The sequence below is a fragment of the Adiantum capillus-veneris genome, chromosome 23 (assembly GCF_014529385.1).
Source record: "Adiantum capillus-veneris isolate H3 chromosome 23, ASM1452938v2, whole genome shotgun sequence".
Taxonomy (NCBI): Eukaryota; Viridiplantae; Streptophyta; class Polypodiopsida; order Polypodiales; family Pteridaceae; genus Adiantum; species Adiantum capillus-veneris.
The window spans coordinates 2,949,331-2,975,200 of record NC_140953.1 but is presented as its reverse complement, the minus strand read 5'-3'; positions in this window follow the sequence as shown (position 1 = coordinate 2,975,200).

The window sequence follows — 25,870 nt, the reverse complement described above, 5'->3', positions numbered from 1 at the left end:
TATAACTTTCTCAATATTTCTAGTTTCTTAGGCCAATTGTGTGTATTTTGTAGGTAGTGACCATATATAGTCATAGACTACAAACTTGGATAGATATTGAGTAGTTTCTATGGGTTTCTAGAGGTCATAATGCTAAACCCAGTTTTTTCATGTTTGCTGTATTTAGCACTTTATCATTGCCCCCAAGGTTCCAATTGTAAGAGATCCATTATCCTTTTGACATGCTCCATTGGCTCCTTTTGAATCCAAAGGCCCAAAGGAAACTAAGAAAATATGTATATAGTATCTGTATTGAGCGTGACTATAGAAACTTTGATGATAGGTCCGCAGAATGGTAAAAATGCAACTTTTTTGTACCTTTTTTTTTTGACCAAAAAAAAATTAGTGAGGTAAAAGCAACCATATGTTTTGGTCACCAACCCATTGAAGTTAACGGGGCATTTTATCTCATGTCCTACAAAAATCTCCACTCTTATTTATATGCAATCAACCGTAAGAAATTGCTGTTTTGGGCAAAATGCACTAGTCCATCAACTTTGGAGGCTTGTAGTGACCAAGGGATGAGAAAAATTACAAGTTTCTCATTTTTTCCATATGTAATAGTTATTGAACTATAAGCTCATGAAAGGATTTTTCAAAATGCGTGGATCTACTATGGTCTTGGAAATTTTTCCCAAAACCCTGAAAGGACACTTTTATGTCCTGTTAGGTTACCATTCTAGTGTTAAGGAGATGCGATACAATTTACACTTCTCAAACACTTTTCGTAAGCATGATAGATGTTATTTCCAAGAGGAATAAACACAAAGGTCATCTAGGAAAGCTTCACAAAACTCCCTTAAATATTCTCTAAAAGCAGTGTTTATTAATCTTTGAAAGGTAGCCGGGGCATTGGTTAAGCCAAAAGCCATAACACAAAATGCAAACACTCCAAATTCGATTATAAAGGCTGTTTTAGCTTGGTCCTCTAGCACAATTGTGATTTGATTATAGCCAGAGTACCCATCTAAAAAGCTATAAGCTTCGTTCCCTGCAACTCTTTCAAGCACATGTTCTGAATATGGCAAGGGGTAATGGTCCCTCCTAGTGGCGGCATTGACCTTCTTGAGATCCACGCACACTCTGAGTTTCTCATTCTTTTTTGGCACAATCATTATTGGAGAAACCCATTCTGAGTGCTCAATAGGGTATATGAATCCGCATTCCACAAGCTTTTCAATCTCTTCTTGAATGGTTTTTGCATATTTAGGATTCACTGGGTACGGTCGCTGTGTTGAATTGGTTTCAAGCCATGCTATTTATGGGGATTTCGTCTTGCACCATGGAAGGTGGAACACCTTTCATATCATGATATGTCCAGGAAAATATATCCCTGAATTCCTTGAGAAGCTCTTTAAGTACACACTCCTCAGTCTCGGTCAGATCTTGGGCAATGAAAACAGGTTTAGACTCTTCTCCTTAACTATCGTTGGACCGTCATAGACTCCATTGCTCCCATCGATAGGTTTTCTTTGAGCCTTTGTATACACAAACATACATTCCTCTATGGTATAGGATTTGTATATACAACCTTACGTTCCTCTGTGGTATAGGATTTGTATACACAACCTTATGTTCCTCTATGGTGCATGGTGTAAGTCTGTGGGGTCTTGTTGTTCTGTGGACTGTGATTTCACTTCTGATTCCTTTTTTTATTGAGCTACATATCGATTTTGTGGTCTCCTTATAGTATGGCTCAACTTTGGCTTCTCTGTATCCTCTAGTTGTGCAATGTCAATGGGTTGTGGACTACACCACATAACGCAATGAAGGTATTCACCCCAATTATCTACCAACTTCCGATGAGCATCACATGCCCCTATCCTATATAATTAAGCCATTCTACGATAGATTTCTTTTCATTTATTCTAGCATGCACATTTGCTCGATATCGTCGCCTCTTATATCTCTTACTCTTCTTGTTTAATTCTCGATTATGGTCGATCTCTAGTGAAGAGTCACTAGATGAATCACTACTTGTGTCTTCTGCTCCCTTGGATAGATTGTCATCTAGGTTACCACTCTTTCCTGAATGGTTTGTCCCCACATTTCCACAAAGATTTAACTCAGATTCTTCGTCCTCAGAGTCAATTTCAACTGATTCTGACCCCAAATCATGTGGGCTATAATCTTGTGAGGCGCTATTGGTTCCAATGTCAGTCAAACTTTCATCTTGTAGCTACTGCTTCTAGCATATTTAAGGGTACAAGTGGTGGTATTTCATCCCCCTCAGGTGTTACCCAGGTTGTCCCCCTATTTCCCGAAGTGTCTATGGTTGCTTCTAGGTGGACCCAATCCACATTGTCCGACTCAGTCATCCCAGGTAGTACATCCATATAAGGAGAATCTTCCCCAACATCAGTATCCGCTTTACACGTGTATTAATACTGCAACGGGGCCGAGTGAACTATGGTGTCAGATCTATGATCAATTATAAACCTGTTTCCTAGCGGATGTGCTCGACCAGTCACAAGATCCACTTGAATGACAGAATCTTGGAACTACAAGTAGACATGGTTTTTAGACCAGTCATGCACCATTTTTGCTTCCCTCATGAAAGGACGTCCTAAGATCATCTCAGATGCCATAGTGTGCTTGGAGAAATCCATAACAATGAAGGCAACTCTTATTCTATGTCCAAAGACCTTGATTTTGAGATCTTCTAGCATCCCAATAGGTTTAACAATAGACCCATTGGCCATCTTCACTACTATGGTCGTGGTTCAAAGGTGAGGTATTCCCATAGTTTCCCAGCAATTTTTAGTCACAATGCTAACCCCAGCGCCACCATCAAGGATTCCCTTCACAGTTAATCCCTTGGTAGTGATTGGTATGGTCGCATTGGATTCATCACCCTCAACGTATTGTCCCAACTTGTTAACATGTATTTCGATAACAAGGTGCTCGTCTAGGTTGGGTTGTGAATCTAAGTGTTCTTCCTTTGTTGGAATCTCTCCAGCTCCATCCATCTGTGAAGCCCAAACTTTAGTTCTCCATTGAGGAAGGATTCAAGAGCTGAGACTAGCTCAGGGTCTTTATATAGTTTGGACATGATGGTGGTTCTAACTTCTGAAGACATGAAATCCATCAATTTGGAAATGTTTAACGGCACCTTTTGGACTTCAATCCCTTGACGTGGGGAAGATGGGATCTCCATTTCTTTGATAGGATCATGTAGTCCCTCTGTAAACATTATTTCCATCAAGAAGTGAGTACGCCCACTTTCCCATGACTTTAGGTCACTTTCTTCTTGGATGACACTAGGTATGGCTAAGGATCTATGGACTTGGTGAGGTTATTGTTGCGTAGGGAACACGGTGTCTGTAATCTGGATCTGCCTAGGTGCTGGTTCTAGATCCCTTTGGGTATCTTCTACCAAACTTCTTAATTGCTTGACTCACTTGATCTCCTCTGTAGGGTTTGGATTAGTTCCTATCTTCTTCTAAGATCCCTGCCATTGTGGCTCATGAAGATCTTCCTTGTTGGTTTCTATCTTAGTGGTTGTTTTGGTCGCCGTGGTTTCACATGAATCAGAATATTCTCAGCGTTGTTCATATATACGGGGTCGTCACCAGTCCCTATGTTGGTCTTTGAATTGGGGTCTGACTTTGCTGCTTTTTGCGATCTCTTTATTCATGTTTTCTTCTTTTTCTGAGATTGGGCAATTGATGCCATGTCTCTTTACTCAAGAATATAATTTTGTTTTTGGAGCATCGATCGTGTGAGTACGTTTACTGGTACCACATCTTTACTTTGTGATGGCTCCTCAGTAACTTCAATCAAATTTAATGGCGTGATCTTCGGTACATTTGCATTATTTGGACATTGGGCAATCAAATGATCTATGCCAAATCAATTACACATGAGTATTGGCATTGTAGATGTGCTCGCTTGACTAGTTTGCATTAGTGTGGCGTTCTTTTGTAGCCTAATAGGACACTCGGCTACACGATGTGGACCTCCACACTCATAGCATTGAAGAGGTGGTCTCTTAGCAGTGTAATTGATATTTTGGCCTCTTGTCATAAGAGAAGCTACTTGATATGCATGTTTGAATTGTCCCCAATAGTCCTCCATGTAGTATTGTGGACTTTCTTCAAGCACATCCAGCCCATAGGCAATATTAGGATCTATATCTTCCTCACAGGCTTCCAAACAAGCAATAGATGACTCACAACCCACTTGATTTACAGAAGTGATTCTCGAATGTGGTGGTTGCGGTCCTAGCACTAAAGGTGGTAAGGGTGTTGTTTGAACAACATTTTGGGCCCTAGGGACCATGTGTTGTGCTGTTTGTTCAAGAGGTGGGGCCGGCATCAATGCAGGCACTCGAGGTGTGTCTATCCATGCTAAGGTTGGTCTATTGGCCATCGCGCGCTTAAATACTATGCAATCCTTAGGTTGATGACCATACCTTCCACAGGCATTGGAATTCCCATTGAATTTTACTCTAAAAGTAGGGCATTCACTAGTACTATGTGGTCCATAGTATACTGAGCACCATTGTTGCTCCCTTCTTGGATACATATGATTGTTTTGCGGAGCACGATTGTCTCTAAGACTCTCTTGAATAACCTTGGTGAGAGCTGCTAAAGTCATCTCAAATATCTTTGGCTCCTTAGCAATAGGCTTTAGGGTCATTGGCTGATGCCCTGATGCTTGCGAGCTAATAGATTTAGGCTCAACAGACACTCTTTCTCCTTGAATCATTAAATTATCTTCCAATTGGATCGCATTGGTCGTGACTGCTTCCCAAGTGGTGATACCTCTAATGACTAGGCCATTGTAGATATCCTCATGTCGTAATCCCCGAATGAATCTATCAAGCAATTGATTATTATTGAAGCGGTCATTTGGATTACAACAAGAATTCAAACGGTTCAAGCAACTAATAAAGTCTCTCACCGAATCTGACACACCTCTACGATACTCTATTGAGCTAAACAGCACCTATGGAAAAGTGCGATATGACGCTTTACCGGACACCAGTGCTAAATATAATCTACTATCATATAGGGTGTGGTGTCATTTAGGGAAGCCACCTCTATCTAACAGTATTATCCAAGTCAAGGGTGTCAACAAGAAAAAAACTGTGATTTTTGGAATCTGGCACACTTCTGTCAGTCATGACAATGGGGTTGTAGCTCAAGACTTTTTGGTCATGCTTGTTGGAACTATGGAGGGTAATATAAACCTAGGACACACGTGGATGATAGCCACCAAATCCACTCAAGCCATAGTCCCTGAGATATTGCCTCTTAAGGAAATAAAACCCGAAACATTGCATGTCCAAGAGGTTGAACCATATGTCCCCATGGCCCAACTCTCTAGAGCTTCAATTGATGTAGCTGAAATAAAGCTTGGGACGCACAAGACCCATCTCAATATAACAAAGAAAACATACAAGTGGGTCCCTGAAGCTTCTTTAGCAACCATAGCCAGTGCTAAAAGACAGGAGCTTGGTAAGTGACGTCCATTCACCCCAAAAATGTAAAGAAACTTTACGTTGGATTCCTTAAAAACTATTGGAAGACCAAGGCTACTATGAAGGAAATGATCAAATCTGGTTGCCAAAACGTAAATTGTGCTCTTACTTGTCACCGGGCCCATGTGAGCTCAATCCTGTGGCTCCAAAACAAATTGAAGATCGCGGAAAGAAAAAAATCACGCAATGCTACACACCTGCTCTCGAGCTCTTTTGGGTATCAAAGAAAGAATGATTCGTTTCACCTAGCTCAAGGACATCAAAATCAAATGAACCTTCTTGCTCTTCGTGTAGTTCCTATATGAAAATAGAAGCTTCAACACAACCTCCACCTGCCATTGTACATATCCATACAAGCAAGAAAGAGTTTGCACCTCCCATTGTAAGTTCACCACCTACAACAATGTTGCAAATAAAATCATTGCAGAGTACCTTACCACCCTTGCAACTAGATGAAACGCATAGCACGGTTGAAAACTTTGACCCAGACCTACACATTTCCATCCGGTACAATGAAACAGAAACCCATGTCATTAAGCACCTTTGATCCTCATCACTTGAGTGATGGAGGGTAGGTAGGATTAGTACGATAGGAGTGTTTCTGTTTTAGAGTTTAGTAATTAGCAAAGTTCTTTTTTCCCACTGATGTGCCTCCTAGAGGTATTCTTTGTGTTTCCTCGTGTGTACAGGAATGTGTTGCTGTTGTTTGGATTTGGACCTTCATGGAATCTTTCTCTCGTTCACACTTCAAATCAAGCGCGACCATAAACACAAACAGGTGTTTCTTGTCCATTAACATTGCCCCTTATCTTTTTGCATCCTATTTGTTTGCTTTAATTGTGATTGGTAGCATAATATTCAACGCATTTGCTTTGTATCAAACATTAAATTCAATGTAATTTTTTGTCATAAGCACTTGTCTAGGTTTAAAAATCAAGCAGTCCGACTAAGCTAGTTTGACCAAGATGGGTGTTAGAGATCTTCTCTTAATACCATGGGGAATGCCTTCCTAATAAACAATGGTTACTTAGGTTCTTAATACGATTCAGGCAGCATTGTTTGAAATGTACTAGGGCTTTCTAGTGGGCTTAGTCCCTATTGACCTTTAGCTTAAGTATTATAAAGGGAGTTTACTAGTGTGATGAGCCTGGGAAGGTGTAACAGTGTCATATGACCCCCCAAAGTTACAAAATTAAAATGCTGAAAACTAACAAAAAAATTAATAATAATCAAAATGCCACATTGTAAAATCTTAAGCTGGAAGATAAATCTCAGCTTGATTGGGTACTTCACTCACATGTATCGCCTATGGTACTAGAGCCCTAGAGGTTCCCAATGTGGGCGCTTTTCCTTGAAAAGCAAAAAACCCAAGGCATACAAAATAAGCACACACATCAAAATTGAAACAATGTGAAAAGACTTTGGGGGGTCAAAGAAAAGTTAATCAGTCAAGTGATGATTTCATGAGAAATTCCTTTTATCGTAGCTTAACTACAAGCTCTTTTAGGTAGAGCCTCTAGTCAGTCCTCGGACATGAAATACTTGGCTCTCGCGATTAAACAACTTAATTGACCAGAGAAAATCAAGAAGCTTGCCCATGGTATTAATTGTCAATCTTTAGTGCCTTTCGACCGTTAAATTAGCGACCCCAGGCTTGTTTAATTTTTTACCTTCCCAACTATTTATGCGTTTGATTATATTGCAATTTAATGTTTATTGTTGACAAATGGTTTAGAATTATGCTACCAATCAAATTGTCTGCATAGAACTGCATATGCTTTTTAATTGTACATGAGAATGCAATTACTGTGCCAATGTTGTTTGATTTTGTAGTGACTGAAGGAGGCTAAGGACATTCATCTCATATGCTCTTCTGTTGGGGTATAGGCGTCTGTGCCTTGCCCGGCCGCCCAGAGTCTGGGCGCCCACTGACTTGTATACCTTATACATAGCATAAGTGTATAGGGGGCTGCTCACTCTTTGTGTCTCCCCACCCACATCCTGTGTGTGTCTCCTTCTCTCGCTCACTCTCCATCTGTGGTGCTCCCCGATCCCCTTCAATTGGTATCAGAGCTATGGTGACCGCGGAGAGCACGACGGCTTTGAGAGCTTCGAGACGATAGCTCGCTCGCTCTCGACGGTAGAGAGATTAAGAAATCTTGGAAGCTTTGTGAGAATGCAATGGGAGCTTGTGAGCTCAGTTGAGAGTGATGTATGCTCTTGTGGAAGCTCAGAAAGAAGTGTGGAAGATTGTGTGTAAGTGAAGGTGCTGCCCTAAAACTGTGTGCGCAGCAGCACTATTTTCAGATTCGTTTTTCTCCTTGTAGAATGCAGATCTGAGAATTCTGTCTATCCGTTTCGACGTGGTCTACAACTTTGCAGAAGAAACTTTTTGCAAATTCCTCACCGTTTTGTTGATATTCAGCTCAGACTGACTGTATACAGAAATTCCAGATTTTCTGTTGTCGCATTGTGTGCGAGTTTGATGCACTTTTGGAAGCACGGGAGATGCTTGAAGTTGAGTGCATAAATTCTGAGCTGAAGATGCAATTGCAGCTTGTGTAAAGCTTGTGGTTTGAGGGTTTTTCGGTAGACTTGGGCAACGAAGTACGGAGGCGTTTACACACCACCGAAGCGGTCTCTTGAGAGACGCAGGTTTTTGGAGCACACAGGTGGAGCTTCTTTCACTGGTTTTCACAAAATACTTTGGCAGTGATTTTGTGCTTAAATTCATGGTCTTTGCGGATGGTTTGCATATGGTTATGGCACATGGTTGATGCCCATTATATATGCATTTTGGCGAGCACTTTCAAGTGCCGGTGAGCTCTCTTGAGAGCATTGTTTTCGCATTGAATAAGTTTCCGGATTGCAAATCTTTTGGCGCTTGCTTATGCACGGTCACTCCATTGATGTACGTTGAGTGCGGATTGCCATTGTATGTGAAAATGTGGAGCCATTTTGGCATTTCTACTCATTGGCATTGAGTAGTGTTATGGTTTATGGTAGAGATTGTACTTGAGTTTTTTGCTCAGTTTTGAGGGGAAATTCTGTCGGATTTTTCCCAGATTCTCGCCATAGTTTGTGATCAAGTGTTTATTCTCACTTTGACAGGTTTTGTCAGTTTGTACACAGTTTTGTGTTTTTTGTATCCACTCTCGCAAGAGTAAGGAGTTGTGTATCTTTCTTTGCTTGAGACAACGGTTTACTCTCGGGTGGGAGAGTCTTGTGATCTCGAGCATTGTTTGCCATAGTTTTGCAGAGCTTATGCATGTATGTTGAGTGTAGTTTGATGCGCATTGATTGCTCATTGTATTGAGCTTGCAGGACAATGGTTATTTTGTGTTGATAGCCATTGTGCATCAAAACTCTGGAGAAATTTTCCCAAGAGTTTTATGCGTATCATTTATGCGATCTAGGTAGAGATTGCGGGTTGCACTCAACATTTGTGTACGGTGTTCTCTACAGGTGGGAGATTTGTGCGTGTGTATGCATCGATACCGCACATTGTGGGCTTGGTGATTAGCTCACGGGTTTGACAGGCGTACAGTTATCTTGGCACACTCACAAGAGTGAGTATTGTGATGTATGCTTGTGTGGCTACGAGCTAGGTAGCCGGATTCGAGCACTAATGGCTTGACGTTTTTCAGCAGGTTTCAGCTATAGGTTTACAAGTTTACAGGCAGGTTTGAGGGCTTATTTGGGCACTGAATTTTCAGCCATTGTTTCCTCTTTGCAGGTGTCCATGTATGGCTCAGTAGTAGGCTGATTTGGGACACATTTGTGACTTGTTTATGCAGCTGTTTAAGAGCTGAATTTTGGGGCTGATTTGCAGCCATATTTGCAGACTTTTGTTGATGCAATTCGAGCCAGTTTAGGGCTGATTTGGTTGACATTTGCTACTCATTGTTGGTTGCTCTTTTGCGAGCATTATGGCTGATTTTTCATTTGACTTCCAGCGTTATGGTCTGATACAGTTTGATGGTGCAGATTTTGTTGCTTGGAAGGAGCATATGCTTGTTGCATTGGCGGATTTGGGGTAGGATAAACCCTTGCGTGGTTTATTGGCGAAGCCCAATTCTATGCGTGATGATGATTGGCAGGATCTTGATGAGTTAGCAATGTCTACGATTCGTTTGCATCTGGTTGAGTCTGTTGACTGGCAGGTCTCGAGGGAGACTACAACTCATGCTTTATGGCAGAGTTTACATGCTATGTACGCGACATCCATGTCTACAGGGAAGTCTAGTCCCACTTCTATGTCCATGGGAGAGATTGATCCCACACGCAAGTCTCGACGGCATAGAGACTTGACATGTTGGCATTGTGGACATAGAGGGCACATTAGGCGTCGATGTTTCAGGCGTTTGAGACAACGGAGGCGACAGATACGTGATGCAGATTTGGGCACGACAGATGCTAGTGAGATCAGTACGGTGGTTACTGAGTATGCTTGTGACGGCGATGTCACATTTACATCTAGCTTGTCTTCAGACTATCTTATGTCTACGGATTGCATATCGGATTGCACATTGTCTTCACATTGGTTACTAGATTCAGATGCTACTTTCCATGTCACGTCGCATCGTGAGTGGTTTAGCACGTTTTCTAGTGGGAGACTTGGCTGTGTGCACATGGCTGATGGTGCTGTGTATGACATTGAGGGTGCAGGAGACGTATGTTTGTCCTTGCCCAGTGGTATGAGATTTACCCTGCGTCATGTGCGTTATGTGCCAGATCTGAGACGGGATTTGATCTCAGTTAGACAGTTACGGGATAGTGGATGTCAGATTTCGCTACGAGAGCGAGATTTTGTGATGCATTTGGGTTCGCTAGTGATTGTGAGAGGTGCTAGAGTTGGCACATGGTACCCATTGCACGTAGTACTGGTGCGAGATGGTCGAGTCTCAATCTTGTTACATCCATGCAGAGAGCGAGAGACCCGGACAGTCTCTTTTGCTCATGGGTTGCAGGGTCCTTTGCATGGAGTGCAGAGTAGTGAGCTCGTTGTGCACACACTTGGGGCACGACTTGAGCAGTCACACAGAGAGGTGACAGAGTCAGACATGCATGCTTTGCTAGTGACTGAGCAAAGTAGAGAGTCAGTTGTGAGAGATACTTCTATGCAGGATAGACATGTAGAGCAGTCTTGCTCTAGTGAGTCATGACAGGAGGACGTTGTGCAAGAGTCTATGCATACGGAGTTAGAGCATGAGAGCTCTAGTGAGTCACAACAGATTGAGTGGTCATGTTTGCAGTGGATGATTGCAGAGGAGACTGAGATGCCAGCAATTATGCAGTCATTCCTTTCTATGCTCGACAGTGAGCATGGGGATATAGTTGTGCAGGATATGTCTTCCAGCAGACATCTAGAGCAGCTGGTTTGCTCCGAGGCTGCACGACAGGTTGATGCGTCTTTTGTGGACAGTCAGGAGATGCATGTGGCTGACACACCTTGTCAGACAGAGATGCCTATTGCCAGGGATATATATGTTGATGCATGCTCCGTAGAGCTAGCAGGGCCCGCTAGCATTGCATCGGCATTCGGTGGTCTCATGTATGAGATGTTGATCTTGAGACCGGATATCGCAGCTGCAGTGGGAGCATTTGCAGTTGGGTTTGTCAGTCGTTTGTTGACTGATGGTGGCATAGTGCACGAGGGAGATATGCAGGTATTGAGTACATACTTGCAATACGTGTGCGGTATGTCTGGTGGTGTATGGACTTACACGGGAGCAGGACAGCCGGATGCACACGATCACAGCCAGCCAGTGGGTATCGGTTGAGAGCGGTTTTCTCTCGCCTTTTGTAGTCTTTAGACTAGGTTCTCTTGCTTAAAGGCACATTCGCCTTTAAGTGGGAGGTTGTTGGGGTATATGCGTCTGTGCCTTGCCCGGCCGCCTAGAGTCTCGGCGCCCACTGGCATGTATACCTTATACATAGCATAAGTGTATAGGGGGCTGCGCACTCTTTGTGTCTCCCCACCCACATCGTGTGTGTGTCTCCTTCTCTCGCTCACTCTCCGTCTGTGGTGCTCCCCGATCCCCTTCATCTTCCACCTCGATGAATGAGCTTCAACTCAATAGCTTTCGATGATGGAATCTACATCAAGAAGGGGGCCAAAAATGTGCACATATGTCGCACGTGTCAATGCAAGGAACTTGCCGATAGACTGTGTGCGAGCCACAAATGGATCCAAGCACACAACAAGCCTAAACTAGTAAGCTCAAAGATGGCAATGGTGTGTCACTCACCGCTCTACGCTTGTTGTCGTGGAGGATTCCTCGCCACGAAGAAGAGGCATATGCCGCTACGCCACGCTCAACCGCCTCACCGCCGTCGTGCCACCGTCGCAATGCTCAATCGTACTCTCTCTCTCTCTCACGCATACACACACACACACAAGGAGATGGAGATGGAGCAAGAGCACTCTTCAATTGCACAAATGAGAGCATGAGTGAATTTGAGGTTTAGTTGACTTTTATATGAGCTTGCCCCATTCACACTTGGGCGCCCATGCTTAGCCAACTAATCCCTTGAATGTTCTAGTTACAATGCGCCTCTCATCGGTGATCACTCTTATTCTTTTCCTATTGGACCGACAAGCCCGGTACCTGACTCTACCAAATAAATAATACAGTGTCTGTCGTAGGTGATAGGAATGTGCGTGAGGGTTAACATGCCCCCCTTCCTGATGTAGATTCTGTCCTCAGAAGCTATTGAGTTGAAGCTCATTCGTTGAGGTGGAAGAGCATTTAAGATGAATGTCCTTAGCCTTCTTCAGTCTCACTGCAAAATCAAACAACATTAGCACAGTAACTGCATTCTCATATAGAATTAAAAAGCATATGCAGTTTTAGGCATAAAATTGATTGGTAGCATAAATCTAAACCATTTGTCAGCAATAAACATTAAATTGCAATATAATCAAATTCATAAATAGTTGGGAAGGTAAAAAACTAAACAAGTTCGGGGTCGCTAATTCAATGGTCAAAAGGCACTAAAGATCGACTATTAATACCATGGGTAAGCTTCTTAATTTTCTCTGGTCAATTAAGTTGTTTAATCGCGAGAGCCAAGTATTTCATGTCCGAGGGCTGACTAGAGGCTATACCTAGAAGACCTTGTATTTTAAGCTACGATAAAAGGAATTGCTCATGAAATCATCGCCAGACTTATTTCCTTTTCTTTGACCCCCCAAAGTCTTTTCACAGTGATTAAATTTTGATGTGTGTGCTTATTTTGTATGGCTTGGGTTGTTTGCTTTTCAAGGAAAAGTGCCCACACTGGGAACCTCTAGGGCTCTAGTACCATAGGCGATACATGTGAGTGGAGTATCAAATCAAGATGAGATTTCTCGTCCAGCTTAAGATTTTACATTGTGGCACTTTGATTTTTTGTTTGTTCGTTTTCAGCATTTTAATTTTGTAACTTTGGGGGGTCATATAACATTGTTATCCTCCCCATGCTCATCACACTAGTAAACTCCCTTTATAATACTTAAGCTAAAGGTCAATAGGGACTAAGCCCACTAGAAAGCCCTAGTACATTTCAAACAATGCTGCCTAAATCGAATTAAGAACCTAAGTAACCATTGATAATTAGTAAGGCATTCCCCATGGTATTAAGAGAAGATCTCTAACGTCTAGCTTGGTCAAACTAGCTTAGTCGGACTGCTTGATTTTTAAACCTAGACAAGTGATTATGACAAAAAATTACATTGAATTTAATGTTTGATACTAAGAAAATGTACTGAATATTATGCTACCAATCACAATTAAAGCACACAAACATGGATGCAAAAATATAAGGGGCAATGCTAATGGACAAGAAACACCTGTTTGTGTTCATGGTCGCGCTTGATTTGAAGTGTGAACGAGAGAAAGATTCCATGAAGGTCCAAATCCAAACAACAGCAACACGTTCATGTACACACGAGGAAACACAAAGAATACCTCTAGGAGGCACATAAGTAAGAAAAAGGAACTTTGCTAATTACTAAACTCTAAAACAAAAACACTCCTATCGTACTAATCCTACCTACCCTCCATCACTCGAGTGATGAGGATCAAAGGTGTTTGATGACATGGGTTTCTGTTTCAGTGTATCGGATGTAAATGTGTAGGTCTGGGTCAATGTTTTGACTTTTATTGTGCATACTCGTTTGCTAATTGCTCTTGCTCTTTATTTTTTTGTTTTTTGTGAGTATAAGGCTTTATATGCACATTCCCTAAGATTGGGAGATTGAGAGGTCAGGGAAAGAAGGTTAAGAGGGAAATAATTCAATAGGCTGACGTGAACGAATACTTCCCCCCTTCCTTGGGTAGGTCATACTGTTTGAAATGTGCTCGTCACCCTTTGAAACCAATTGTTCCAGTTTGTAATAGGTGAGGATTTTTGCCAGTAGTTTTCTATTACCTTAGGTACCTCGTTGAGTTGCAAGGGCGGTAAGGTACTCTACCAGGATCTAATTTGAAGTGGTTCATCAAGTGATTCTTGAACACTGGAAGGTGTGGATTCCTTTGTAGCTTTATGGAGGTCCACTATTGTAGGTGGAGGCTGTGGAGAAGCTTTTACCTCTATGGATGCATTACATGAGGAGCTAGAAACTTCATGGGACTCCCTCCTTCCTGAGCTAGGTGGAACAAATCGTTTTTTCTTCGATACCCAAACTAGCTCTGGAGCGGGTGTGTAGCATTCTGTGAGTTTTTTCTTTCCGCAATCGTTGATTCATTTTGGAGCTACAGGATTGGGCACACATGGGCCAGGTGACAAGTAAGAACACAATCTACGTTTTGGCACCCAGATTTGATCATTTCCTTGATAGTAGCCTCGGGCTTCCAATAGTCGTTTAGGAATCCACTGCCACGTTTCCGTACATTTCTTGGAGCGAGTGGGCGTTTCTTACAAGGCTTTTGTTTTTTAGCACTAGCTATGGTCGCCAAAGAAGGTTTAGAGACCCACTTGTATGTTTTCTTCGTTATATTAGATTGAGTCTTGTCAGAAGCTATATGCATTGCTTGTAGCATATTTAAGGGTACGGACATTTCATTCTCCTCAGGTGGTGTTACCCAGGTTGTCCCCCTATTTCCCCAAGTGTCTATGGTTGCTACTAGGTGGACCCAATCCACATTGTCCGACTCAGTCATCCCAGGTAGTACATCCATATAAGAAGAATCTTCCCCAACATCAGTATCCGCTTTACACGTGTAACAATACTGCAACGGGTCCGAGTGAACTGTAATGTCATATCTATGACCAATTATAAACCTGTTTCCTCGAGGATGTGCTCGACCACTCACAAGATCCACTCGAATGACAGAATCTTGGAACTGAAAGTAGACATGGTTTTTAGACCAGTCATGAACCATTTTTGCTTCCCTCATGAAAGGACGTCCTAAGATCATCTCAGATGCCATAGTGTGCTTGGAGAAATCCATAACAATGAAGCTAACTCTTATTTTATGTCCAAAGACCTTGATTTTGAGATCTTCTAGTATCCCAATAGGTTTAACAATAGACCCATTGGCCATCTTCACTACTATGGTCGTGGTTGCAAGGTGTGGTATTCCATTGTTTCCCATCAATTTTTAGTCACAATGCTAACCCCAGCGCCACCATCAAGGATTCCCTTCACAGTTAATCCCTTGGTAGTGATTGGTATGGTCGCATTGGATTCATCACCCTCAACGTATTGTCCCAACTTGTTAACATGTATTTCGATAACAAGGTGCTCGTCTAGGTTGGGTTGTGAATCTAAGTGTTCTTCCTTTGTTGGAATCTCTCCAGCTCCATCCATCTGTGAAGCCCAAACTTTAGTTCTCCATTGAGGAAGGATTCAAGAGCTGAGACTAGCTCAGGGTCTTTATATAGTTTGGACATGATGGTGGTTCTAACTTCTGAAGACATGAAATCCATCAATTTGGAAATGTTTAACGGCACCTTTTGGACTTCAATCCCTTGACGTGGGGAAGATGGGATCTCCATTTCTTTGATAGGATCATGTAGTCCCTCTGTAAACATTATTTCCATCAAGAAGTGAGTACGCCCACTTTCCCATGACTTTAGGTCACTTTCTTCTTGGATGACACTAGGTATGTCTAAGGGTCTATGGACTTGGTGAGGTTGTTGTTGCGTAGGAAACATTGTGTCTATAATCTAGATCTACCTACGTGCTGGTTCTAGATCCCTTTGGGTATCTTCTACTAAACTCCTTAATTGCTTGACTTGCTCAATCTCCTTAATTGCTTGACTTGCTCAATCTCCTCTGTAGGGTTTGGATAAGTTCCTATTGCAAAAGTCATCTCTGATATCTTTGGCTCCTTAGCAATAGGCTTTAGGGTCATTGGTTGATGCATCTGATGCTTGCAAGCTAATAGATTTAGTCTCCACAGACACTCTTTATCCTGGAATCATTAAATTATCCTCCAATTGGATCGCATTGGTGGTGACAGCTTCCCAAGTGGTGATACCTCTAATGACTAGGCCATTGTAGATATCCTCATGTTGTAATCCCCTAATGAATCTATCCAGCAATTGATTATTATTGAAGCTCTCATTTGGATTACAACGAGAATTCAAATGCTACAAGCGACTAATAAAGTCTCTCACCAACTCTCCTTCCTCTCGTTGGGCTTTTTGGAGTTGGGAGGCTACACCCCAAAGCACTCCTCTTGTATGTATTCTTTCAAGAACAGTCTCCTAAGAGTAGGGTAAATCATTTTTTCTTCCACCCTTAGGGTTCTATACCAATCCCCTGCCTTCCCACTTAAGGTTAGACTTAAAGCATTAGTCTTATGCAGGTCATTGTGTTCTCCTAAAGAATCGCATATTTGTTCAAACACTTCGATATGCTTTCTCACATCCTCGTCTCCACTAAATTTTTGTGTGAGCTTGGCTATTTGTATTGCCTTACTTCTAGGCTCTCTATCAAGCGTGTTACACATATTCTCAGCAATAGATTGACCAATAGCTTGAGCAAATGTTTCCAAGTCACCTAAGTGAGTAGGAACCGTGGGTGGAGGTGTTCCAGATACTACATGTGGAGTAGGTATTGGCATTGGGCCTGGCGCATATGAAGCCCTTGGGTTCCACGTTGGGTACGATGTTGTGACATGTGGTGGTCTATAGTTCATATGTGTGGCCCTAGGCATAGTAGATGTCGGATGTGACATGCTAATGCTAGCCAGTATAGTCCCATGGAAGTAAGACCTTGGGTGTTGTGGTTGCGGAGCATAGGTAGTTGAAACAATGGGAGGGTAGGGACTACATGAGTACGAGGACCCATGGGTGTATACGATTGGTACACACTTGTAGGTACTATTGTAGGCATTGAGCTACCATGTAGCGGTGCTTTACTAACAAATGATGTCCATGGCGTGTTTCTTGGCATGCCCATCATTGGGGTAGGCATGGTAGCCATGGTGTCATGAAGCGAAAGATGAGATAGACTTGGAAAGGTAAAGCTATCACTTGTGGGCTTAGATTGCACTGAGACCCCTGGAGAAACAAAATATAGAGGATCCATCGGACTTACTGAGGGAGTCTCCATTTGCGGATTGTTTAGCCTTTCTTGTATCCAAGAATCTAATGAGACTCTTTGAAGGCATGTTGATCTCCTTGTTCTGTCTCTCTAACTCAATGACGCTATGGATGAGGTCACAAACTCTTTGTTGTTGATCCTCCACACTAGTAGCACCCATTGTGGATTGTAGGACATGATGATTTCATGAGAATTCCTTTTATCGTAGCTCAACTACAATGTCTTTTAGGTATAGCCTCTAGTCAGCCCTCGAACATGAAATACTTGGCTCTCGCAATTAAACAACTTAATTGACCAGAGAAACTTAAGAAGCTTGCCCATGGTATTAATAGTCGATCTTTATTGCCTTTTGATCGTTAAATTAGCGACCCCAGACTTGTTTAATTTTTTACCTTTACATCTTTTTATGCATTTGATTATATTGCAATTTAATGTTTATTGTTGCTGACAAATGGTTTAAAATTCTTTTACCAATCAAATTGTCTACCTACAACTGCATATGCTTTTTAATCATGAGAATGCAATTACTGTGCCAATGTTGTTTGATTTTGCAGTGACTGAAGGAGGCTAAGGACATTCATGTCAAAGCTCTTCCACCTCGACGAACGAGCTTCAACTCAATAGCTTCTGAGGACAGAATCTACATCAGAAAGGGGGGCATGTTAACTCTCACAGCTCACAGAGACCCTATCACATACGACGGACGTTGTATTATTTACTTGGTAGAGTCAGGTACCGGGCTTGTCGGTCCAATAGGAAAAGGGTAAGAGTGATTGTCGATGAGAGGCACATTCTAACTGAATCATTCAAGGGATTAGTTGGCTAAGCATGGGTGCCCAAGTGTGAATGGGGTGAGATCATATAAAAGTCAACTAAACCTAAAATTCACTCATTCTCTCATTTGTGCAATTGAAGAGTGCTCTTGCTCCATCTCCATCTTCTTCTTCTTCATCTCCTTGTGCGTATGTGTATGCGTGAGAGAGAGAGAGAGAGAGTACGATTGAGCACAACACCCCTATCCTCTTGGACAACACCTTCAAACACACAACTCACACTAGCAGACCACCACCTGCTCCATTGGCACTGCTCACACACTCTACAAAACCACCACACGATGCACACCTATTGCCATGGCCTGTATCCACCCTTACACACGCACACAGCCGCTCAATCTCACTCTCTCACTCAAACACCATCGGTCCGGGGGGTAACACACTTCCACACAGTCGGCACCGGAGAGAACCATGAAAGCAGGAAAAAGAGAAGGGGGGAAGGGGAAACAACAGCAAGGAGAGGCAACAACGACTCGATTGCAATCCAAAAAACACCTGTACAAACTCACACTGCCATCACCATGGCCATTGACACAAGAGAGATATAAAGGGCTTTGACAGGCACACTCCTCTATCCAAAAGCTCCACTTTGCAGGCTTCCAAATGGCCCAAAACCAAGAAAAAAGCCCCTAATTTGATCAATTTTTGACTTTTATAGGGTGGGGGGTTCCATTTGGGGAAACTGCCCTTTAATTGGTCCATATGGCACCCATTCTTGGTATCTCTTGGGAGGAGAGGCACCGCCTTTTTTCTATCTGCTCTCTTTTGCACTTTGGGGGGGCATTAGTGATGTCGCTATTGCCCCTTGGCATTTTTTTTTTAATTTTCATCTTTCACTTTTACCCTTTGTGGCCTCAACCTTGCACTGCTCCACATGCTTGACTTTGACTTATCCTCTCTATTTGACTCCTCCAGCCTTCTCTTTGGCTCCTTTTTCACCTTGCATTTGGCTTGGCTTTGCACCCTTTGATTTGTCCGGCCATTGCTCACTTGCCCTTGCCCGGCTTCAACTGGCCCTTTGGTCTTTGCCCAGTTCACTTGGCCTTCATGGCTACTCTCGGATTCTCCCTCCTGCTTCCTATGCTTAACCTCCACAGGACCTCTCTCTTACCTGAGGGGGGGAGGCAATAGAGATATCGCTATTGCCCTCTTCCTCCTCCTCAAAATTTCGGGCCACAGGACCACCCCTAAATCAGGCTTGACACATCATCACTACCAACTCTCCACGCGGACGCCACTGCGCCTTTCTCCGCCGCGGGCGTGCCACCTGCGCCGCCGCCCCTCATCAACTGCCGTCAAAACCAAGGCATTTCTGCCCTGTGCAGCGCCTGAGGCGCTCGCCACCATAGCTCACGAAGCGAGCTTCCTCTCTCTCCCTCTTGCATGCCTCCAATACGGCCATGCCCCAATATATCTACTCCTAACTTCCGGTGCCTTACAGCGCATGTGGGACTTTCTAAGCCACGTGGCAGCACTCGCTTGAACGGCCTCCAAGGACTTGAAATTCTAAGATTTTTTTTTCCCTCCACAAAACCTCCTCTAGCCCATTTTTTCCCCTTTACTTGCCCTGCATGCTATACACCACCTGCTGATCCAATCATCAAGTCACAAAGCAGTGTCGAGTCCCCACTTTATCGGTCCCTGGCCATGCCAACACCACTGTATTCCGACTCCCCGGAGTCCGGTATCCAATGCAACCAAAAACTTGAAGAATCATGTGAACACCTTCTACTGCCAACCGGATCCCAACTTCATCTCCCTGTATCTGGCCGACCAAGCATCAGATTATGTGCAGTCAATTCATGCTAGCTCCACATGACTCACCCTTCCACCGAAAACCTTGGAGAGGCCCAAAAGATGCCAGATGGCACACCCTCCAATGTGTGCAAGTGGGCTAAGACCCGGCCCCCGAAAAATCTCCAACTGACCATATCTTGCTAACCTGAGCTCCGATTCGTAATCCAAGAAGACCAGCATGCTCCATAACTCAAGCACTACACATGTATACACTCACATCAGCCCGGGCCACCTATCCCCAGTTGCCCTGTCCGTTGGGGATCTGCTACACACTTCAACTTTAAAATGTAATATCTTGAGCACCAGGGCTCCGTTTGATGAGCCGTCTCGACTGGCTTCTAGAGCACAATGACCACTACACTCTAGCACATAAAACCCACATCTCAGGCACAGTAGGCCACCAACCTGTAAAGTGTGAGCTTTGTCCTAAAGTGTGAGTTCTCCTGCTTTTTCCTAAAGTGTGAGTCAAGGAGAAGAGAGTCGATTTATCCCACATGCCATGGAGCAAGGCTGTAGAGCTACTTAAATCTCATTTCATGAATGAATAAACACAACTCTATTTTGCACTACATGCTTGTCTATGGTGAGCTTGTGCTAAGCTAAGTCAATACTCAAGATTGTGTTTATGAGTCCAAGCTAATTCTATCTTGGAACCTAATTCACTTGAGTGATAATCTTGCTTACACACACGCTTGCACTATGTTTCCCTTTCATCCACCCTAGCTAGCACGATCCAATTCCTAACAATTGGTATCCGAGCCTTGGTTGGATGCTTTGACTCCTGTGTGGAGAATTGTCATCCTGAGTGGACATTGGTTGTCATCCTGTGTGGATATTGAATGAGCATCCCAAGTTTGGCTTAAGGAGGAGATTGTTGGGGTAAGCCCAACTTGTAACAATGCTTGCATAAATTGGCTAGACCGGAGGTCCCTAACACCTTAAGGTTTTGGGGTCTAGATAGCTAGACCAATTTGTGGAACATCGTTGTTAAGCACGCTTGTGCGATGACAGTACTGGGATGGGTGACCTCCCAGGAAGGCTACCCCCTTGGGACCAACAATTGGTATCAGAGCTATGGTGTGCTAACTAGGTTCATTAGTGTGCATTTGTGTGATTAGCACTCTCTAATCTTTACTTGCATCATCTGACTAATCCCAATCCCTAATCGCCACTTGGGCAAGATCATGCACCACTACCCTATGGCGAGTAGGTGAAGGGGAACTCGCATTTAGCATTGGTCGTATGTGCAATTCCTCAATTAGTGTGAATTTCATACTCATTTTGACCTACTTTGTGTTCGTTATCAACCCTTTTTTGCATTAGCATTTCTCTCATTCTATTGTTTAGTTGCTCTGCAATTTTATGTGTGTATGCAACCATCATCAAGAGCTTTCCATCGACTGTCTCCTTGTTCGAGTCCGACTTCGTTAGTGCACTTAATCATCTGATCAAACTTGCTCCATTAAGTGCATTATTAGCTTATGTAATTAATCCCTGCAGTCTGAAACCGAGAGAGAAAGTGTGTGCGTGGGACTTTTGCAACATTTAGATGGTCAAAGTATCAGGTGGAAGATAAACAAAAGTTTTTCTTTTTTTGTCTACTGCTCTATCGAGAGCACATGTGTATCTCTCTAAATTTGAGAGGTTTTAATTTATTTTTGAGGCTAAAGGAATGCTGGCCCACGTCTTCTCCAGCTAGCCGCTCCCTTACCCGGCTTCTCCTTGCCACTAGTGACAGGCAAGCGGCACTCTTGCTTTTGCTGACCACCGGCGTGAGGCACTCCTCCAGGTCTTGCTCACAACTCTCTACTCTTTCAACTGCTCTTGCCCCTGCATAATTTCGTTGTGCAACCCCTATGTGCCCGGGCTATCTGCCTATATTAAGCCCTCAAAACTTCCCGAAGGCTTCTACTGTGCTTGCGACCCCAAACCCGGTGCCATCCTTTGCGCTCCTCCATCTGAGACAGCCTGCACCAGGAGCTTTTGCCTCGTAGCAGCATCTCGTCATCACCTTCATCGTCGAAGCAGCTCACTGCACCACCACACCCCCCACTCTCCACGCCTCTTGACGCGTGCTCCTTAGCTGGCTTGTTCCGGCTTTTCTGTCCCAACCTGCAAAGCTGCCCACGTAGCCTCATTTTCTTTTTGGGATTAATTGTCATTGAGTTTTCCTTTTTAAGAGTGCATTCCCACACAGCAAGGATTGCTCCTAAGCTTTTACACACTGCGGTGAAGCCAACGCAACTAAAGCATTCCTACAAAAGGACAAACTCCATAAGGTTATTTCAAAGGGGTAGTCTCCACTCCCATAAGAATTTTTCAAACTCTTCAAGCATCGGAAGCGGAAAATTCCAATGAGCTTCACCCATTAAAGCAAAGGGCATTACCTCCTTGTGAAGAGGGGCTTCACCGACGGTGAAGAGGAGCTTCACAAAAGGAAGTAGAGCTTTACCAAAGAAATTTTCCCTCTCAACTTGCAATGAAATGAACCCAACCAAGCACAATAACTTGCAAATAAATATCGTCTTTCTTTATTTGTGCATTGTGTAAAGAGGAAGACATTGGCTAGGAGAGTCTCCTAAGCTAAGGCCCCTCTATTGGCACAAATGGGGGACAAGGGAATAGAGAAATTCAATGGGGAGGGATTTCACACTTGGCAAACAAAGTTAACAGGCTATCTTATGAAAAAATGTTTGTGGTCTATCATTAGCAATGCATTAGAGCAACAAGCCAAACCCGATGGAGTGCACTTAGCTCACATAGTAGAAGACAAAAAGGACGAAGATGAAGGCAGCGTTTGGGAAGACCCATTTTGAAGATGCAGACTCTCTACTTGTAGGGGAGGACTTTTTCCTGTGTGGATACCAGCTTATCATCCTGTGTGGACATCACCATCCTTTGTGGATTGTTCTTGTGTGGATTTTACCATCCTGTGTGGATATCACCATCTTTTGTTGACTTTACTTTCCTGTGTGGATATCACCATCCTGTGTGGATTTTGTCAGCCTGTGTGGATTGTGCATATTCAGTATCGTGTCATAGTCCAAACCTCAAGGGGAGGATTGTAAAGTGTGAGCTTTGTCCTAAAGTGTGAGTTCTCCTGCTTTGTCCTAAAGTGTGAGTCAAGGAGAAGAGAGTGGATTTATCCCACATGCTGTGGAGCAAGGCTGTAGAGCTACTTAAAGCTCATTTCATGAATGAATAAACACAACTCTATTTTGCACTACATGCTTGTCTATTGTGAGCTTGTGCTAAGCTAAGTCAATAATCAAGATTGTGTTTATGAGTCCAAGCTAATTGTATCTTGGAACCTAATTCACTTGAGTGATAATCTTGATTACGCACATGCTTGCACTATGTTTCCCTTTCATCCACCCTAGCTAGCACGATCCAATTCCTTACACAACCTGCTTGGCTCTTTGCATCACATCTTTGGACTAAAAAACCACTTCGAACATACACCTCCGCTATCCTTGGGCTGCCTAGGGCCTGGGTACCCTGCCCTAGCCTTCTGCAGTGCACTCACATGCTTCCTCTGCCTGGCATTGACCATCTCCTAGCTTGGACCAACTTTGGTTGCACCATCATTGCTGTTGAGATGTCGAGCTCTACATCTTGAGCTCGCATCCACTACGGGTCTTGGCCGCTTACGGCATTTACTCACTGGCACGTTAGGTGACCAACACGGAGGATCTCTGTCAGTGATTCTACAGCTGGACTACACTTATAGTGCCAGCCTAGTACGCTTCTAGCGACTTCACACTTAGTGACCGCATGTACATATGTGCTACTTTTCAGTTTTAGCACTTAGTCATTTTGTACTCTCTTTTTTGTACTAAGAAGAAGAAGATTTCCATCTCTGTGTGCTTTGTGCTTGTCTTGTGTAGCTCCCTTAAATCCTCCTTCTTTACATGGTATCAGAGCCTAGTGTAGGCAAGAGAGGCTAAGAGAGCAAGAGCATCACAATTCATTCGTTCGTAATCCACAACTAGATGCCAAAGTTTTTCGTACAAGTTCCTGAACAGGTCTCCAAAGTACAGTACACAGAGATTTACTGTACAAGTACAATGGTTGTATGTACGCTTGATTGTGGACACTCGTTGAGTGTAGAAAGCGTTACAGGTACCACGATAGCAGGTTCAGCAGATTTGCAGGTTTTTGCAGATTGCAGCTATTTTGTCTTAGTGCTTCAAGATGTCTGACGGTTTCAGTCAGATTGTCACTGAGAAGCTTGAGAAAAATAACTACCCTACATGGAAGTTCAGAATAACAAATTTCCTAAAAGGAAAAGGTTATTGGGACTATGTAGAAGGAGACAATGAAAAGGAACCAGAGATTCCCGAGGCAAATGCTACAGCAGAACAAAGGAAAGCTTTGAGGGACTAACAACAAGGCCAAAGCAAAGTGATGTATTGGATTTCTATGACCATCACAGATGGCATGATGGGCTATCTATAGGATGCTGAAACCCCCGCCATTGCATGGAAAAACTTAGGCAGAGTGTTGGAGGTGAACACCAAGGCCAGGAAGCTTCAACTAAAGTCGGAGCTAAATCAGGTTAAGAGGAACAACCTCTCCATCAATGATTATTCTTTGAAGATCAAGAGTATCATTGAGGCTCTTGGATCTATTAAAGTCTCAGTGGAAGACGATGACATTGTCCGTGTATGCTTGGATGGTCTAGGAGATGAGTATGTACATTTCAAGTCTTCCATGAATACAAGAGATGACATCCCCATGTTCCAAGATTTGATTTCTATGCTTATTCTTGAGGAGAAGAACCTTGGTCTTGACACGTCTTCTTCTCGTGGCAGAAATAGGTCTGAACAGGCCTTCGATTCTAACTCCAACAGAGGTAGAGGTAGAGGTCGTGGTCGAGGCCCAAGTGGTTGCAGGGGCCAATTTCAAGAAGGTCAATCAAATCAAAACAATATAGGTGGTAGGGGAAATCAATCTCAAGGCAGGGGGAGTCAAAGAGGTCGTGGTGCAGGATCAAGCAGGCAGCAACATACTGCAGATAGCAGAGAATGTTGGACTTGTGGTGAAAGAGGTCACATGTCACGTGACTGTCCAAAGGGAAAAGCAAGTGGAAAGAGAGAACAGGGCAACTATGCATCTACTAGCAAAGATGCAGATGACAGCAAAAATGAGCGCATGTTTGTTATGTAGCAGGTAATGAATACAATGATTGCAGAGAATTCCACCCAAGATGATGTTTGGTATGTGGATTCAGGTGCCTCTAATCACATGATGTCTCGTGGAGAGTGGTTTAGAGATATGCGCAAACCAGATGTGTCAGGCTATGTGCAGACAGGAGATGACACAACTCACCCCATTGCTCATGTAGGGGACATACCTCTAAATACGAAGAGTGGGAAATCAAAGTACTTAGCAGATGTACTTCATGTCCCAAACATTACAAAGAATCTTGTTTCTGTTGGACAAATGGTTGAGCAGGGTTTGCAGGTTCGCTTCAATCCAAATGGCAGTTATGTAGAAGATTTCTAGAATGGATATAAGCTTATCACAGAGGGCAAATGTGGCGGCAGACTGTTTACGCTGAATGTAGACATGCCTGAGGTAAAAGCTACATTATTTGCACAAGGCACAGGTGTTGTGGCTGATGTTGACATTTGGCACAAACGCATTGTCCATGTCAATGAGCAGAGATTGCACAGCATGCAATCAAAACAGATTGTAAAAGGTTTGCCCAAATTCAAGGTGGATGGTATGCATAAAGTGTGTGGAGCATGCCAGTTTGGAAAACAGTCAAAGGGATCATTTCCACATGAGCGCAATGTATGTAAAAAGCCACTTGAGGTGGTGCACACAGATGTTTGGGGTCCAACCGATACTGCAAGTATACATGGTTGTAGATATTATGTCTCTTTTATTGATGACCATACAAGGAAAGTATGGGTCTACTTCATGCGTAACAAAAGTGAAGTGTTTGGTCACTTTCAGGACTTCAAAGTCATGATTGAGAAGGAGACAGATATGCAAATCAAGACATTGAGGTCAGATGGAGGGGGAGAGTACTTCTCCAATGATTTTTCAGATTTTTTGCGAATGCATGGTATACGCAGGCAGTTTACATGCAGATATACTCCACAGCAGAATGGGGTCGCAGAAAGGAAAAATAGGCACATTGTAGATGTTGCACATGCATTGATGAAT